Source organism: Anomaloglossus baeobatrachus, chromosome 4 (assembly GCF_048569485.1).
Source record: "Anomaloglossus baeobatrachus isolate aAnoBae1 chromosome 4, aAnoBae1.hap1, whole genome shotgun sequence".
NCBI lineage: Eukaryota > Metazoa > Chordata > Amphibia > Anura > Aromobatidae > Anomaloglossus > Anomaloglossus baeobatrachus.
The window spans coordinates 392600075-392618447 of record NC_134356.1 but is presented as its reverse complement, the minus strand read 5'-3'; the positions used below and the strand labels follow the sequence as shown (position 1 = coordinate 392618447).

The 18373-nt window shown below is 47.2% G+C and overlaps 1 long non-coding RNA gene across 1 annotated transcript; it reads right to left on the bottom strand.

Annotated features, from left to right (window-relative positions):
- Positions 1-3465: 3465 nt before the first annotated feature.
- Positions 3466-17545, bottom strand: LOC142301565 (uncharacterized). The gene is made up of 2 exons (XR_012752832.1): positions 17402-17545; positions 3466-5205 (listed from the first exon to the last, which is right to left on the bottom strand). It is a non-coding gene; the product is annotated as an uncharacterized LOC142301565 (long non-coding RNA).
- Positions 17546-18373: the final 828 nt, after the last annotated feature.

The following is an 18373-nucleotide window of genomic DNA, read 5'->3' as shown; positions in this document are numbered from 1 at the left end:
CACAAGTTCTCAATGGGATTAAGATCTGGGGAGTTTCCAGGCCATGGACCCAAAATCTCTATGTTTTGTTCCATGAGCCATTTAATGATCACCTTTGCTTTATGGCAAGGTGCTCCATCATGCTGGAAAAGGCATTGTTGGGCGCCAAACTGCTCTTGGACAGTTGGGAGAAGTTGCTCTTGGAGGACATTCTGGTACCATTCTTTATTCATGGCTGTGTTTTTAGGCCAGACTGTGAGTGAGCCGATTCCCTTGGCTGAGAAGCAACACCACACAGGAATCGTTTCAGGATGCTTAACAGTTGGCATGAGACAAGACTGGTGGTAGCGCTCACCTCTTCTTCTCCTAATAAGCTGTTTTCCAGATGTCCCAAACAATTGAAAAGGGGATTCATCTGAGAAAATCACTTTACCCCAGTCCTCAGCAGTCCACTCCCTGTACCTTTTGCAGAATATCAGTCGGTCCCTGATGTTTTTTCTGGAGAGAAGTGGCTTCTTTGCTGCCCTCCTTGAAACCAGGCCTTGCTCAAAGAGTCCCCGCCTCACAGTGCGTGCAGAAGCACTCACACCAGCCTGCTGCCATTGCTGAGCTAGCTCGGCACTGCTGGTAGTCCGATCTCGCAGCTGAAACAGTTTTAAGATACGGTCCTGGCGTTTGCTGGTCCTTCTTGGGCGCCCTGGAGCCTTTTTGGCAACAATGGAAGCTCTCTCCTTGAAGTTTTTGATGATGCGATAGATTGTTGACTGAGGTGCAATCTTTGTAGCTGGGATACTCTTCCCTGTTAGGCCACTTTTGTGCAGAGCAATGATGGCTGCACGTGTTTCTTTAGAGATAACCATGGTTAACTGAAGAGAAACAATGATACCAAGCACCAGCCTCCTTTTAAAGTGTCCAGTGGTGTAATTCTTACTTAATCATGACTGATTGATCGCCAGCCCTGTCCTCATCAACACCCACACCTGTGTTAATGGAACAATCACTAAAACAATGTTAGCTGCTCCTTTTAAGGCAGGAATGCAATGATGTTGAAATGTGTTTTGGGGGTTAAAGTTCATTTTCTTAGCCAATATTGACTCTGCAAGTAATTGCTGTTAAGTTGATCACTCTTTATTACATTCTGGAGTGTATGCAAATTGCCATTAGAAAAACTTAAGCAGTAGACTTTGTAAAAATTAATATTTGTAGCATTCTCAAAACTTTTGCCCATGACTGTAGGACCAATATATGGTTTTGAGTGATTACACCATGTTTTTTTTCCTCATGGGAGCACCTCTAAAACCTAAAAGATATGTTATATTTTCCTGTGGGCTGCAGTATCCTGTGTTCAGGCATGTGAGGGTTAACACCTAGCTAGCCAGGGAAAGGAAGGAGCATTAGGGTCAGGAGGAGAGGAAGTTCCTGGTTTAGGGGTCAGTGTGTTTAGAGTACAGGTCTAAGGGGGGAAAACTTTTCTCTTTGTGGAGACTGACAAACCAATCTTGCTGTCAATGGTGAAGAGTTTTATAGCTGTAATGCTCCTCTGGGAAATATTTCTCCTCACCACTGACAGCCAGATTGGTTTGTCAGTCTCCGCAAGGAGAAACGTTTTCCCCTTAGATCCAACTACAGCTTCTCATACAGCCAGATCAGATCTCATACCTTGCACTGATGAGGGACAATCATCCCGAAACACCATGCCTCCAAATTGAGGTTCTGATCTGGCATAAATACTAGGTCATATTGAAAGGCTTGTTAAAGGGCCACTTTTGACTTTTTAGATTTCTACTTGCAATAGGTTGCATTAGAGTTTGTCGCCTTCCTCCCTGAAGAGACAATTAGAGTGCAGGTGAAGCAAGGCGTTGTTCTAGTGAAGCTGGTGTGGTGTGAAACAAATAGCACAGAATCAGCAAGAAACCGTTAAAATGAACCTGTTGGAGCGACACATGCTGCCCAGCTGAGAAGCCAAGGAAGAGGGAAGTGGATCACTGCCTGTGCCTGTGGCTGTGGGTGCAGGATACTCAGCCAAACATATTGATCCGTGGATTCCAGGGCCACAAAGATGAAGTGCTTATTTAACATGCTAAAAGAATGTTTACAAGTAAAGTGCCACCGTTGGAAACTGCAATGATTGTGTTTCTGTGTTATACAGAAGATACCATGAAGTGTGCTGCCTGCTGTATTCTGTGACCAAGCGTGAGGCCAAGTAAAGACTACCTTGTTGTAAGAATATGTTTGTCACCCTTATCTGGAAGTCCCATGGACCTGATGAAGATTGTAAGAGCATCTGTTTGAAGGTATTCCAAGTAATACTATCAGCACACACACAGACCCAGAACTCTCATTTATAATCAGTGTGTCAGAGTGCTGAACTTTCCAAGCTCACCCATGGCTATCGCTCTGGGCACCATTGCTTCAGCCATGCACTGCAATCTTCTGACTCCTGAAAAAGAGGAGATCACTGTCCATCATGGTACGCCCTTAACATCCTTGCATTACAATCTATTATACCAATGTTCATGAATGTGGATATTTATATTGTGATTACGATTGTTGTCCTGGGACAAGAACTCTATCCTCAAGTGGATGCATTATATACTACAGTCACTGTACTGGAACAGGCTATCTATGAGTATGAAATAAATTTCTAAGTAATTTGGGTTGTATTACACCTGTCTTGATTTTGGCAGTTGGTGGCTGTTCACATTCAGTCATCAAGCCCTGTCCACAGGCTATTTATTTCATGCAGCATTTTCTTGGGCCTGTCTTGCCCACAGCCATGATTCAGTCATGGGTATGGGATTGAAAAACACCAAGTAAGTGCTGCTAAGAACAGTTCTACGTTTTCATATATGAGTCCATCTGGCTTATTTTATATAAAAATATTTTAAAGTAGGACTGCCCCAAACATATTTGCCGTGACGTGGCGGGGTAGCTCAAGAAATTGCAATTTTTTGCCAAAAATCTAAAATTTGAATAATAAGTACAGTTTGGAATTTTTAGTGCTGTAGTGCACATTTAGTGCTGGCTTTCATGTTTTTGTATATTATATATACTGTAGATTGTGTTCATAATAACAGATATATATATATATATATATATATATATATATATATTGCAATTGATGTCCTGGGACACGAACTCTGTCCTCAAGTGAATGCATTATATACTACAGTCACTGTACTGGAACGGGCTATCTACGAGTATAAAATAAATGTCTAAGTAATGGAAGTTCCCATATTTAGGATTACCACCAAACCAATCAGGTAGAGAATAGGTGGCCACTCTTGTCCAATTTACTCTCTATTTGCAGCTATGGAAGGTACAGAAGAAGCTGAACTACTTGTACATACATGGCCACCTATCCATCAGACATAGCTACTACCCTTGTATTTCAGTTTGATGTATTGCAGCAGTCAGAAGTCCTAAAATTGATACAATGTATACACATAACTGTTATATAATATAAAGAAATGAGGAGATAGATCATTCATTTTTGAACACTTTATTAAATACAATCTCTACCTATACCTAAAGCCATTGATCCAGAAGAAGGCAAAAAACCTGGACACGTTCAGCCAATTTGTGCCACAGGGAAAAAATTCCTTCTTGACCCCGAGAAAAGGCGATCAGTTCAAGAACCCTAGACCAAGGCTATACTACAACTAACTAACTGAAATACAGGAAGGTTATATCATATCAGATCCCTTATGTAGCATTCATAAACTCTCAACTGAAGAAATGGAATTAGGCCAGTGGCAGTATAAGACGCGTTTAGGCCTGTTGTTTGAAGACCAGAAATAGCATTCGCTATTGCCCCAGACTAGGACACATTTTATATGTCACCCCACCACAAGGACCACTCCTGTGTAATCCCTGAAGAATGAAATCATCCTAAGTGATGTAGTGAGTGACTACACACCCCCCTGTGGCTTTAGGGCATTGACTCTTCAATCTGTTGGGGTGCAGCTGTGGGACCCTATTTTCAGAGATGATGTCCTCCACCCAACCCTCAAAAAGCTGAAAGGGTCTTCAGGAGAGATGGGTAGTCGAGCTGAGCCATCAGACGGTCACCTCTGTAGCTGTAGTGTCATTTTTCCTATAGTTCCAATGTGAAATTAAACAAAAAAAAGTGTCGGTTTGTTATGATGTCCAAGATGGAGACCAGGATGTGACATAATAACAAAATAGGGAACATGATATTAGACATTTCTATAATACATTCATTCATTATCTATCTAATAGAATGACAACAGCTCTCCAGACCTGCATCCCACCAAATGTTAAGAGAAAATAGACACCATCAACTTGTATGTAAACCAAACTAAGTCCAGGTTCTATAGATGCAATGCCCAGATACCAAGATTCAACATACTGCAAAACAAGCAGATGGATAGGGATTATGTATACAGGTGGTGCCATCTCACATGCCAACTTTCTGTACAGGAATACAAAGAAATGGCTGTAGCAGAATGCCATAAAACAGAGTCCAGATTTTGTTCTGTATAATCAGTGTGTGATGACACATAAGGCACCCAATATAATATACCGATAGTCCTATAATCTAAAGCAGGCTTTACACGCTACGAGATCGCTGTAGCGATCTCGTTGGGGTCACGGATTTTGTGATGCACATCCAGCCGCTATAGCGATCTCATTGTTTGTGACTCCTAGGAGCGATTTTGGATCGTTGAAAAAACGTCCAAAATCGCTCCTCGTTGACATGGGGGTCCGCTCCCAATTATCGCTTCTGTTGCTTGGGCGAAGTTGTTCCTCGTCCCTGCGGCAGAACACATTGCTACGTGTGACGCCGCAGGAACGAGGAACCTCTCCTTACCTGCCACACGCCAGCAATGAGGAAGGAAGAAAGTGGGCGGGATGTTCGTCCCACACATCTCCGCGCCCTCCGCTTTGATTGGCCGTCCGCTTAGTGACGTCACGGTGACGTCGCTGTGATGCCGAACGACCCTCCCCCTTGAGGGAGGGATTGTTCGGCAGTCACAGCGCCGCCGCCGACCAGGTAAGTGCGTGTGACGCTGCCGTAGCAATAATGTTCGCTGCGGCAGCGATCACCAAATATTGGCATAACGATAGGGGCGGGTGCTATCAAGCTCGCCATCGCTAGCATCGGTTAGCGATGTCGCAGCGTGTAAAGGCACCCTTACACTAATCAATATCATTGCCCTTTCTAAATTCTTCAGTCTTGCTTTCTGGATCCAGATATACTCCCTAGAAAGAAAAAAAAATAAGTGTCAGGGAAAGGCCTAGAAATCTGAAGACTAATGTAAAAATGGAAGATGGACTTCAATTGGTTGTGTTTATATGTGATCTGAGGTCCTTAAATTAGATTGTGACTAGATTAGTGATGAGCGAGTACTAAAAAGCTCGGGTGCTCGAAGCTCGGGCCGAGCATCCCAAGATACTCGTGTACTCGGGCCGAGCAACGAGCCCAATGTTATCCTATGGGAGACCCGAGTATTTTTGTGAAATGACCCCCCGGCAGCATGGAGAAACCCTAAAAATGTCACAAAAGTCTCAGAAGAGTGCTCAAATGACATGGCAACAGCATGGGGAAGACCCCTTGAAGCATTTATCACTGAAAAGTCACAGCTGTGAACAATTTTGTCCGCGTTTTACGCCATTTTTACGGACTCACCAGAAAACCTTCCAAAATGACCCCAAAATGATTTTTCATGGCGGAAATGTTAAGGGCACATACCCAATAGTGAGATAGAGCTGGTGTATGTTACTTTTTGAGATTAATACATGAAAGATTTTACGTGAAAACATTGTGTGGCACTCCGATGTCCCTGAGAAGAGACGTACATGAAGGCCTCTTGAGTCTAATGTGCCCATTTTGAGGAAGTGAGTCTTTGTAGTATTTTCCTTTGCCAGGGCAGTCCAAAATTGTGAGGTTCACCAATGCCCCTGCATACAGACGTGCATGAGGGCCTGTAAACCTGAAGTGCCCATTGGAAGGAAGTGGGTCTATTGTAGTATAGCCCTTAGGCAGGGCAGCCAAAAATTGGGAGGCTCCACGTTGTCCCTGGATAGAGACGTGCATGAGGGCCTGTAAACCTGAAGTGCCCATTGGAAGGAAGTGGGTCTATTGTAGTATAGCCCTTAGGCAGGGCAGCCAAAAATTGGGAGGCTCCACGTTGTCCCTGGATAGAGACGTGCATGAGGGCCTGTAAACCTGAAGTGCCCATTGTCAGGAAGTGGGTGTATTATAGTATAGCCCTTAGGCAGGGCAGCCAAAAATTGGGAGGCTCCACATTGTCCCTGGATAGAGACGTGCATGAGGGCCTGTAAACCTGAAGTGCCCATTGGAAGGAAGTGGGTCTATTGTAGTATAGCCCTTAGGCAAGGCAGCCAAAAATTGGGAGGCTCCACGTTGTCCCTGGATAGAGACGTGCATGAGGGCCTGTAAACCTGAAGTGCCCATTGGAAGGAAGTGGGTCTATTGTAGTATAGCCCTTAGGCAGGGCAGCCAAAAATTGGGAGGCTCCACGTTGTCCCTGGATAGAGACGTGCATGAGGGCCTGTAAACCTGAAGTGCCCATTGGAAGGAAGTGGGTCTATTGTAGTATAGCCCTTAGGCAGGGCAGCCAAAAATTGGGAGGCTCCACGTTGTCCCTGGATAGAGACCTGTTAGGTTCTTAGTGCCTCCGTGCTTGCATTTAAAAACCGCACGTGTGTGCCTGTTGGTGGCAGCTTTCCGCTGCATTTGTGTGAGTTTTGCAAAAACTTGGATATAACGCACAAGTCTAGTGAATACACATCAGCACAGCATTGCAAAATGCGCAAGGGCGTTGTCAACGAACAAGGAAGTGGACGTGATGGTGGTGCAGGCAGAGACCGAGGTTGTGTGCAAGCTCTAATTTCGCCACAACAAAGGGCCACATCTAGTCGCTCGCACGTCCTGTCCCAAATTCTTGGGGACCGCAGCAGTACACCACTCTTGAACCAAGACCAGTGTCAACAGGTTGTTAGTTGGATAGCGGATAATGCTTCCAGTCAGATTGGCACCACCACAAACACTCTGTCTTCCACACGGTCAAGTGTCAGTAGCCGTGATACTGCACCGCACATTTCAGAACCTGATCCTCCTTCCTACCACCAGGCCGAGTACACGTCCACGGACATTACTGATCCCACACTTGGACACTCGGAAGAGCTGTTCGTTCACGTTTCCATTCACAAATTCTGGCCTCTCGCCAGCTCCTGTTGAAGTGGGCCATGACGAGATTGTATGTACAGATGCCCAAATATTTGAGCAGCCACGTTCTCACGAAGTTGGCAACGTGTCTCAACAAGGGGTGGACGATGATGAGACACAATTGTCAGGAAGTCAGGAGGAGGAGCAGGGTGCGGAAGAGGAAGACGACGTGGTGGATGATCCAGTAACTGACCCAACCTGGCAGGAGGATATGCAGAGCGAGGACAGCAGTGCACAGGGGGAGGGAGGCGTAGCATCCCAACAGGCAGTAAGAAGCAGAGTGGTGGCCCCAGGCAGACGTCAGGCAACTGTTCCCCGGAACAAAACGACACAAGGTGCCTGTACAAATGTTAGGTCTTCCCGAGTCTGGCTGTAATACTATTGTATGTATTGAGGATTTCGATTGCGTTAGGGCAATGACAACCAGAGACGAGTTCTTGGTGCAAGACGTTTATAATATGCAACCAGCAAATATGTACATAAACGGAACAAAAACACAGTAGAACATAAATACAGGAAATACCTTCCAGGGACGGAGTGAAAGGGAATTCCCGGGACCGCGCACCGGACTCCCCCAGGGAGACCACCAAGAGCGAACCCCTATACAGGGACTGTCTGGCAATCACCCCAGAAGCCCTAAATGCGCAGCAGCCGGGACACAAAAGGGCAATAGGTAAGTCCAAAAATGTCCGTACGTGATGTGAGTCCAGAGTGGTATTAAACGGAAGGAACTGGGCAGAAGTGCCGACCAAAGACGGCAAACGGAGTCCGGGCACAGCTAGATGATACCAGATGAAGTCCAGAGTCGGTGTCGGTTGTTTTCCAAGAGGATCCGAATAACAATCAGGAACCAAAAGCAGCAGGGCAGGAGCACACAGGAAGCAGTATACTCAGGCACTGGACTAAGCTTTAGGGGCGGCTTTTAAACAGATGGACAGGAAGTAGGGCAACAGAACAGAAAACTCCATGTTAACAAAGGGCAAGCTCTTTCAAAAGAAAACTGGAAAACCCGGAACTCTGACACTGGCAGTTTTTTAAGTTGGCTCCAGATGATTCTAAAAAGGCCATTTGCAACACCTGCCATGCCAGCATCAGCAGGGGTACCAAAACTAGCAGCCTGACCACCACCAGCATGATCAGGCACATGTCAGCCAAGCACCCGACTTTGTGGGAAGTACAACAGAGTCGAGGAGCAGTGCTTGCTGATGTCACTGCTACGTCTTCGCTGGTTGTGCATGCGAGCCAATCCCCTGTCCATGCTGCCTGCGAACAAGCCTCCTCCGGCCATGCACCTGCAGTTACCCACGCAGAAATAACACCATCATCAAGCACGTCCTTGTCCCAGCGCAGCGTTCAGTTATCCATTCAGCAAACCTTTGAACGCAGGTGCAAATACACTGCCAACGCCCCACATGCCACACTTCTAAATGCTAACTTTTCGCGACTGCTTGCGCTGGAAATGTTGCCTTTTAGGCTGGTTGAGACAGAAGCATTCCACGACCTGATGGTGGCAGCTGTCCCACGTTACTCGGTCCACAGCCGCCACTATTTCTCCCGGTGTGCCGTCCCCGCATTGCATAACCACGTGTCACAAAACATCACACGTGCCCTGAACAACGCTGTTTCAGCCAAAGTCCACCTAACCACAGACACGTGGACAAGTGCATGTGGGCAAGGCCGCTACATCTCGTTGACGTCACACTGGGTTAATATTGTGCAAGCTGGGACCCAGTCTGAGCGAGGGACGGAACACGTCCTTCACACACCAAGTTTTGCAGGCCCTACCTCAGTCAGGGTTTCACACACACTCTACAGCTCCGGAATGTCATGCTCCTCAGCCTCCTCCTCCTCCTGCGCATCCTGATCCACTTTACCCTCCACACCAGTCCCAAGCTGGAAGTGTCGCGGGCGGAGGAGGGGACGGTGCGCTCTCCCACTGCTCGGGTCCGGCTGACGCTGCTCTACGGCTGCTGCTGCTCGTTGGCTCGAGCGATGGCCGGATCCCGGGGACTCGAGCGGCGCTACTCGCCCGTGAGTGAAAAGGGGGGGTTTGGGTTTTGGGGATATTGTCCGTGACGCCACCCATGGTTGTGGTGATTGTGTGGACACCACCGCTGCTCTGGACGGGGATCCCGGGAGCCTGTGACAGCGAGCAGCTTTGTTGTTATTTCTCCCCTCCGTGGGTAGGGGGGTTGGTTGTCCCGGGGCCTGGTGATGGGGTAGAGATGGATGACAGGCGGGTTGCGGGGCCTGATGAGGTGCAGGGTCGCAGGGGCAGCGCTGTGCCGCACGGCACGGAGGTACTCACTCAGCCCAATGATGATGACACAGTTCACGGTAAAACAAGTGGCTGGATGGATGGGTCCCTCGGACGGCTGCGGTTGTTCCTCCCTGCAGGTTAGTGATGACTGTCTCTCCCTGCACCTAAGTTAAGTGTTGGTAGTGATGGTTTCCCAACGGTAACCCGCTCCCCGACCTGGATATGGGCCGGAGGAGCCCCTTTTGCCCACAGGCGCTGGCCCTGGGAGACGGTTGCCCTTGGGGGTGGCGGTGTCTCCCCTTCACGGTTGGACGGTTGCCTTCTATCTGGACTTGGCTGTTTGGAAACCCTGAGGTCCCCTTCACTAACGGATTTGGCAAATTCACGGCGACACCAAGCCTTGCCGGGATCCGAAAGTCCTCTGCCAATGGTGCTGGCTTCTCTTTGTATACCGGTCCGGTACGGCCGGGTCACCACCCGTCCACGGTCCTTACGGCAGACTCCAATCGGCCTCCACTGCAGACGGTCACCACATCCTGCCAACCTTGCTGTCCTGTCCGGGCCACACACCCGGACCAACTTCAGGCTCTTTGCTGTCACTTTTCTCCTCTCTACTACTTTCCTCCTTCCACTTCCTTAGCTTAACTCTCACTGCCTGTGTTTTCCCTCCTCCTCGGTGGGTGGAGACCAACCGCCTGGCTCCACACCCTGTTGTGGACAACAGCCCCTGGGGAAGGCAACAAGGATTTTGTGTTTTGACTATGATATGCCTGCAGGGAGTGTGGGGTGTTTAAGTGTTGTGCTCTGTGGCCCCTGGCTTGTCCAGGGCGACACAGAAGCACTGCAGCACTGCCTCGGCGAAGCGGCAACAGGCAGTGCTGAAGCTAATCTGCATAGGTGACAAACCCCACAATGCAGAAGAGGTGTGGACAGCTCTGAAACAGCAGGCAGATCACTAGCTCACAACTCTGAACCTAAAGCCAGGAAAGGTCGTGTGTGACAATGGCCGGAACCTGGTGGCGGCTTTGAGGCAAGGCCAGCTGACACATGTTCCATGCGTGGCCCATGTGCTCAACCTCGTGGTTCAGCGGTTTCTAAAGTCATACTCAGAGCTGTCTGATCTGCTGGTAAAAGTTCGCCGCCTGTCTGCACATTTTCGAAAGTCACCTACTGCTTCAGCCGGTCTTGCCGGCTTAAGACGCCGTTTGCATCTTCCGGCACACAGACTGGTGTGTGATGTCCCCACGCGTTGGAATTCAACTCTGCACAAGTTGGTCAGGATATGTGAGCAGAAGAGGGCAGTTGTTGAGTACCTGCATCACCTAAGCCGTCGGGAAATGGGTCAAACTCCACACATAACACCTGAGGAGTGGAGATGGATGTCCGACCTATGCACCATCCGCCAAAACTTTGAGGACTCCACCAAGATGGTGAGCGGCGATGACGACATTATTAGCGTCACCATACCGCTTCTCTGCCTTCTAAAATGGTCTCTGCTCAAAAAACAACCATGATGCATTTCAGGCGGAGCGCGATGAGTTTGAGCAACAAACAGTAGTGGGTGTGGGTGATAACACACAGCCCAGCCTCGTCTCATCACAACGTGCAGTGGAGGACTATGACGAGGAGGAGGATGAAGACATGGAGCAACTCTCTGGCCAAATTGAGGATATGACATGCAGTCATATCCTCGGTTCAGCGTGGCTGGCCAGAGGACAGGGTAGATGATGAGGAGGAGGAGGAGGAGGACAGCATGTTCAGTCATCGTGTTGGTCAGGATACTGAAGTGATGGCTGTTAAGAGTCTGGCACACATGGCTGACTTTATGGTAAGCTGCCTGTCTCGTGACCCTCGCGTTAAGAACATCTTGGCCGACAATCATTACTGGTTGGTAACACTGTTAGACCCACGCTAAAAGGAGAACTTTATGTCTCTTATTCCCGAGGCGGAGAGGTCAGGCAAAATGCAGCAGTTCCAGAAGGCCATAGTCACGGAAGTAGGCAAAGCATTCCCCTCACAAAACGCTAGCGGCATAGGTCAGGAATCAGTGGACAACCAAGGCGTACAGCCGAGAGGGGCACAAGTCCAATCCGCCAGAGGTAGGGGAACAGTCTTTAAGATGTGGGACAGTTTTCTCAGCCCCTCACATACCACAGCCCCTGAGGTGAGGGGTAGTGCCACAAGAAATCCTAAGTTTGGCCAGATGCTCAAGGAGTACCTTGCAGATCAAACAACTGTACTCCGACATTCCTCTGTGCCTTACAATTAATGTGTATCCAAGCTGGACACGTGGCATGAATTGGCTCTCTACGCCTTGGAAGTCCTGGCCTGCCCTGCCGCTAGCGTTTTGTCAGAGCGTGTTTTTAGTGCCGCAGGTGGAATCATTACAGATAAACGCACCCGCCTGTCAACTGTAAATGCTAACAGGCTGACTCTGATCAAGATGAACAAGGGTTGGATTTGGCCAGACTTCACCACACACCACCAGCAAATGACAGCGGAATTTAAAGTTTGTAACGGGAATTTGCCATGTACCTCCACTCACCCATGGTAACACACTTCTGGACTTTGGCTAATCGCTGGACTGCTCCTCCTTCTCCTCATGCGCCATCATGGTGACCGTTACAATAGTTAAGCCGTTGTTTCAGGTATACCCCCAGTGGTAAATTTTTTCGCCCATTCTTTCTGAATGGGCATTACAACGACAGGAGACCCGCTCCTTTGCAATGGGAACAATGTTTTGAGGCCCTCATGCACATCTCTATCCAGGGACAATGTGGAGCCTCCAAATTTTTGGCTGCCCTGCCTAAGGGCTATACTACAATAGACCCACTTCCTTACAATGGGCACTTCATGTTTACAGGCCATCATGCACGTCTCTATCCAGGGACAATATGGAGCCTGACGCTGCCAACGACTGCCACACACGTGCTGTTTTTAAATGCAAGCACGGACGCAATAAGAACCTAACTGGTTTTTAGGAGCGACAATTACTGAGAAGTCTGACACTATCAGACACTGCTGACTGACGTGTATTATACACTAGACTTGTGCGTTATATAATAGTTTGTGCAAAACGTGCACCTGTACGCTGCCACCGACAGACACACACGTGCGGTTTTTAAATGCAAGCACGGACGCAATAAGAACCTAACTGGTTTTTAGGAGCGACAATTACTGAGAAGTCTGACACTATCAGACACTGCTGACTGACGTGTATTATACACTAGACTTGTGCGTTATATAATAGTTTGTGCAAAACGTGCACCTGTACGCTGCCACCGACAGGCACACACGTGCTGTTTTTAAATGCAAGCACGGACGCAATAAGAACCTAACTGGTTTTTAGGAGCGACAATTACTGAGAAGTCTGACACTATCAGACACTGCTGACTGACGTGTATTATACAGTAGACTTGTGCGTTATATAATAGTTTGTGCAAAACGTGCACCTGTACGCTGCCACCGACAGACACACACGTGCTGTTTTTAAATGCAAGCACGGACGCAATAAGAACCTAACTGGTTTTTAGGAGCGACAATTACTGAGAAGTCTGACACTATCAGACACTGCTGACTGACGTGTATTATACACTAGACTTGTGCGTTATATAATAGTTTGTGAAAAACGCACACAAGTGCACCTGTACGCTGCCACCAACAGGCACACACGTGCGGTTTTTAAATGCAAGCACGGACGCAATAAGAACCTAACTGGTTTTTAGGAGCGACAATTACTGAGAAGTCTGACACTATCAGACACTGCTGACTGACGTGTATTATACAGTAGACTTGTGCGTTATATAATAGTTTGTGCAAAACGTGCACCTGTACGCTGCCACCGACAGACACACACGTGCTGTTTTTAAATGCAAGCACGGACGCAATAAGAACCTAACTGGTTTTTAGGAGCGACAATTACTGAGAAGTCTGACACTATCAGACACTGCTGACTGACGTGTATTATACACTAGACTTGTGCGTTATATAATAGTTTGTGAAAAACGCACACAAGTGCACCTGTACGCTGCCACCAACAGGCACACACGTGCGGTTTTTAAATGCAAGCACGGACGCAATAAGAACCTAACTGGTTTTTAGGAGCGACAATTACTGAGAAGTCTGACACTATCAGACACTGCTGACTGACGTGTATTATACAGTAGACTTGTGCGTTATATAATAGTTTGTGCAAAACGTGCACCTGTACGCTGCCACCGACAGACACACACGTGCTGTTTTTAAATGCAAGCACGGACGCAATAAGAACCTAACTGGTTTTTAGGAGCGACAATTACTGAGAAGTCTGACACTATCTGGACTGTTTTAGACTGTGTACACCAGCCCCAGATATGATGAAGGCTGGTATACGGTCACCACTAGGAATGGCTATATACCCTGCCTGCCTGCCTGCCTGTATACTGCTACAATAGTCCTGACAAGGACTCTTCTGGTCACTAGCCTGTATTCCGACCTGGCTATACCCTGCCTGTATATAGCAACAATAGTCCTGAGAAGGACTCTGCTACTGTACTCCGACCTGGCTATACCCTGCCTGCCTGTATACAACTAGAATAGTCCTGAGAAGGACTTCTGGTCACACTGTTTGCAGCCCTGCTCCGGAACTAACTATAAAGGGCCGCAAAGCTTTCCCTGAATCAGCGACACTCTCCCTGCACTCACTGTCTGGATAGCTGTGAGCAGAGCACAGCGCGCCGGCCGGTATAAAGGCTCGGTCACGCTGTGCAGGCCGGCCAATCACTGCAATTCCACAACTAACAGGGCTGTGGCATTGCAGTGGTCTGCCAGCCAATCCCTGCATGAGGGCTGGCTCTCAAAAGAGCGCCAACATGCAGGGATGAAGACCACGAGTACAGCACGAGTATCGCGAGATTACTCGGTCCCCGCCGAGCAGCCCGAGTACAGCGATACTCGTGCGAGTACCGAGTAGTTACAAGCATGCTCACTCATCACTAGACTAGATGCCCCATATGTGCACATATGTGAGAACAAATAATGTACAACAATCCCCCACCTACCAATTTTTCAGATTATAATGACATATTACAATGCATACGTTACAACATTCCAGAATGTAATGGTCTCAGTGATTAAAAATGGCGTCATTTGCTCCACATTTTTCTGTATCACTTACTTCAATATCTGCCAATACATATTTTTTCAAGTTTGCACCTTAATGATAAATGTGGAGCAAATTCTGCCAGTGCAGGTTATCAAGCATGGTAATGCACTTCCCAATGTTACATGACATTAATGTGTCACATTTTTCAAGTCAAGAAAAAAAATATTTTTTAGAAAACTGGTATTTTTTAATCTTGTTAAAAATGGTTGCAACAGAAACGTATTTGATGTATTTTTAGGACAGTTCTTACCTGTCTACATTATGTGTTACCTTTATGTAGAAGTGCAGTATTAAAAATGTCATATTTCCTATCAGAAAAGTTACCTATGTCCCGACTTTTATTTTTAAGTTTTGGAATAGATGTTTAAAAATGGTGTAATAAATGGCTTAAAACTTTGAAAAATATCGCTTAAGTATTTACAACAATGAAATGTTGCAATTTGAAAACAAAATACATAAAATGAAGCAAAGGGTCCTATATATAGTATGTTCCCGAATGTATGATTACAAAACCCTCTTCCATATGATGGAATAATGAGAATTTCTTCTCCCATAAAATCTGAAATTAATTAACAGAATCACCAACAATCTGCGCCAACCACAGTTACCACTTGTAGAGTCACTGACTGAAGTCCCCACTATGGTGTCTCCCTCCCAGGCGCCATCTTTGTGCTTATATCCCCATGTGGTGTCTCCCTCCCAGGCGCCATCTTTGTGCTTACATCTCCATGTGGTGTCTCCCTCCCAGGCGCCATCTTTGTGCTTACATCTCCATGTGGTGTCGACCTCCCAGGAGCCATCTTTGTGCTCACATCTCCATGTGGTGTCTCCCTTCCAGACGCCATCTTTGTGCTCACATCTCCATGTGGTGTCTCCCTCCCAGGCGCCATCTTTGTGCTCACATCTCCATGTGGTGTCTCCCTTCCAGGCGCCTTCTTTGTGCTCACATCTCCATGTGGTGTCTCCCTCCCAGGCGCCATCTTTGTGCTTATATCCCCATGTGGTGTCTCCCTCCCAGGCGCCATCTTTGTGCTTATATCCCCATGTGGTGTCTCCCTCCCAGGCGCCATCTTTGTGCTTACATCTCCATGTGGTGTCTCCCTCCCAGGCGCCATCTTTGTGCTTACATCTCCATGTGGTGTCGACCTCCCAGGAGCCATCTTTGTGCTCACATCTCCATGTGGTGTCTCCCTTCCAGGCGCCATCTTTGTGCTCACATCTCCATGTGGTGTCTCCCTCCCAGGCGCCATCTTTGTGCTCACATCTCCATGTGGTGTCTCCCTTCCAGGCGCCTTCTTTGTGCTCACATCTCTATGTGGTGTCTCCCTCCCAGGCGCCATCTTTGTGCTTATATCCCCATGTGGTGTCTCCCTCCCAGGCGCCATCTTTGTGCTTACATCTCCATGTGGTGTCTCCCTCCCAGGCGCCATCTTTGTGCTTACATCTCCATGTGGTGTCGACCTCCCAGGAGCCATCTTTGTGCTCACATCTCCATGTGGTGTCTCCCTTCCAGGCGCCATCTTTGTGCTTACATCTCCATGTGGTATCTCCCTCCCAGGCGCCATCTTTGTGCTTACATCTCCATGCGGTGTCTCCATGTTTGCTGCATGGAACTCTGTGTCCAACATTCCGCCTTGTGACCTCACATAGACCCTTCATCCCCCAAGTCTACAGATTGTAACAGCAAAGACTGAGCAATATAGTACTTTACAGCCACAATCAGGAGAGTTGGAGGATAAAGGCTACTTTACACACTGCGATATCGGTCCCGATATCGCTAGTGTGGGTACCCGCCCCCATCTGTTGCGCGACACGGGCAAATCGCTGCCGGTGTCGCACAACAGCCGTCACACATACTTACTTGTCCGGCGACGTCACTGTGACGGGCGAACCGCCTCCTTTCTAAGGGGGCGGTCCGTGCGGCGTCACAGCGACGTCACTGAAGCGTCACTGAACCGCCGCCCAATAGCAGCGGAGGGGCGGAGCTGAGCGGGATGTAACATCCCGCCCACCTCCTTCCTTCCGCATAGCGGCCGGGAGGCAGGTAAGGGGAGCTTCCTCGTTCCTGTGGCGTCACACGGAGCGATGTGTGCTGCCGCAGGAACGAGGAACAACTTCGTTACTGCTGCAGTAACGATTTTTAAGAATGGACCCCCATGTCGCCGATAAGCGATTTTGCACGTTTTTGCAACGATGCAAAATCGCTTATCGGTGTCATACGCAACGGCATCGCTAATGCGGCTGGATGTGCGTCACAAATTCCGTGACCCCAACGACTCCGCATTAGCGATGTTGCAGCGTGTAAAGCCCGCTTAAGACTATGTTCACACAGGTTGCTCTTGGTGTGGGTTTTTTTTTATTGGTTTTATGCAAATACATGCTAATAAAAAACTGCTTTTTACCATATTAGCAAAACCTAGGAGATTCCAGAAATCTCATTTACATACAGACACCAACTTTTTATTCCTTACTGAACTGGCAAAATGCTGCGTTTTTTTAAAGAATTCTATTCTTTCAGCATTTGTTTTTGCGGCTTTTTTCCACTATTGAAAACCATGAGAGTGAAAGAAAGTCAGCAGTGCATTTTTTGGTTTGTATGTACTGTAAACAAATGACACACCAAAAACCCAATAAAAACTGTGGCAACAACTCAGCACAACAACACACCTTTTTTTTTTACTGCCAAGAGATCAGATTTTGCTGCTAAAAAGTAGCAGCAAAAATGCCCAGTGTGAACAGAGCCTGAGCGTACATGTGGGCACAAGCTTAACTGATTGAAAACCCAGTAAAGTTCCTCATTTACCTGTATCCTTGATCCGGGATCCTCTTCCCTTCTTCACCATCATCAATCCTGGATCCACCGCCCTCTTTGTCTTCTCCTCTTGATCTGAACATCTGAGTCCACCAACTTCTATAGATTCCCAGTCATTGTGACATCATGCTGTGAGGTAACAATGGCCGCCTGTATCAGATGATGTCACATGTGACATCGCCTGTTATTAACATAGTAATTATATGGGAGAACATATTGGATAGGATCAAGGCTGTGAGGACAAGGTGATTAAGAGTTCACAAAAGGAAAACATGAAAAATATAAGCTACTTATAATATTGGACATCTGCGACAGATTACGAGCACCTGAACTTTTATGCCTGAAGACACCAGTTTCCTCCCTTATACAACAGTGCAAAATTATAGAAATAGAGGTGTTGTTTATTATTAATAAAAATGTAGCTGTTGCCGATAGCAACCTGCCCAATTTCACCTTATGCTATTTATGTGCTAATATTTCTAGTTGTTATTTTTTTTCAGCAAAAAACACTGTAGCAATATGTTTGAGTTAAACAATGCATTTTCCTGCCATGTCCATACTTTTTGGGGGGTCCTGACAGTTTTTTCTAAACTTAGATTTCTTTAGTTTTAGCTTTTTTGTGCATATTAATTTTTTCCAATTACATTACATCTATTACATCAATTACATCTTCATCAAATTAAGTTAATGATTATTTGTTGGGAATAATGACACATAGGTGGATTTGATTAGCACATTCTTATAATTATCCACAATAAATTAACCTGTTGGTCTTTTTACTTGGATATCCAATGTGTTTGGATATATACTACAACCATGCCATTATCCACGGAGGCCTTAGTTTTTTTATGTTGGATTTTGTAGGGTACCTTGGCCACCTGCAAGTATTTAAATTTGTAACAAACTTGATTTGAGCCACACGGACACGGACCGCACGGATAGCACACGGACATCATCCGTATC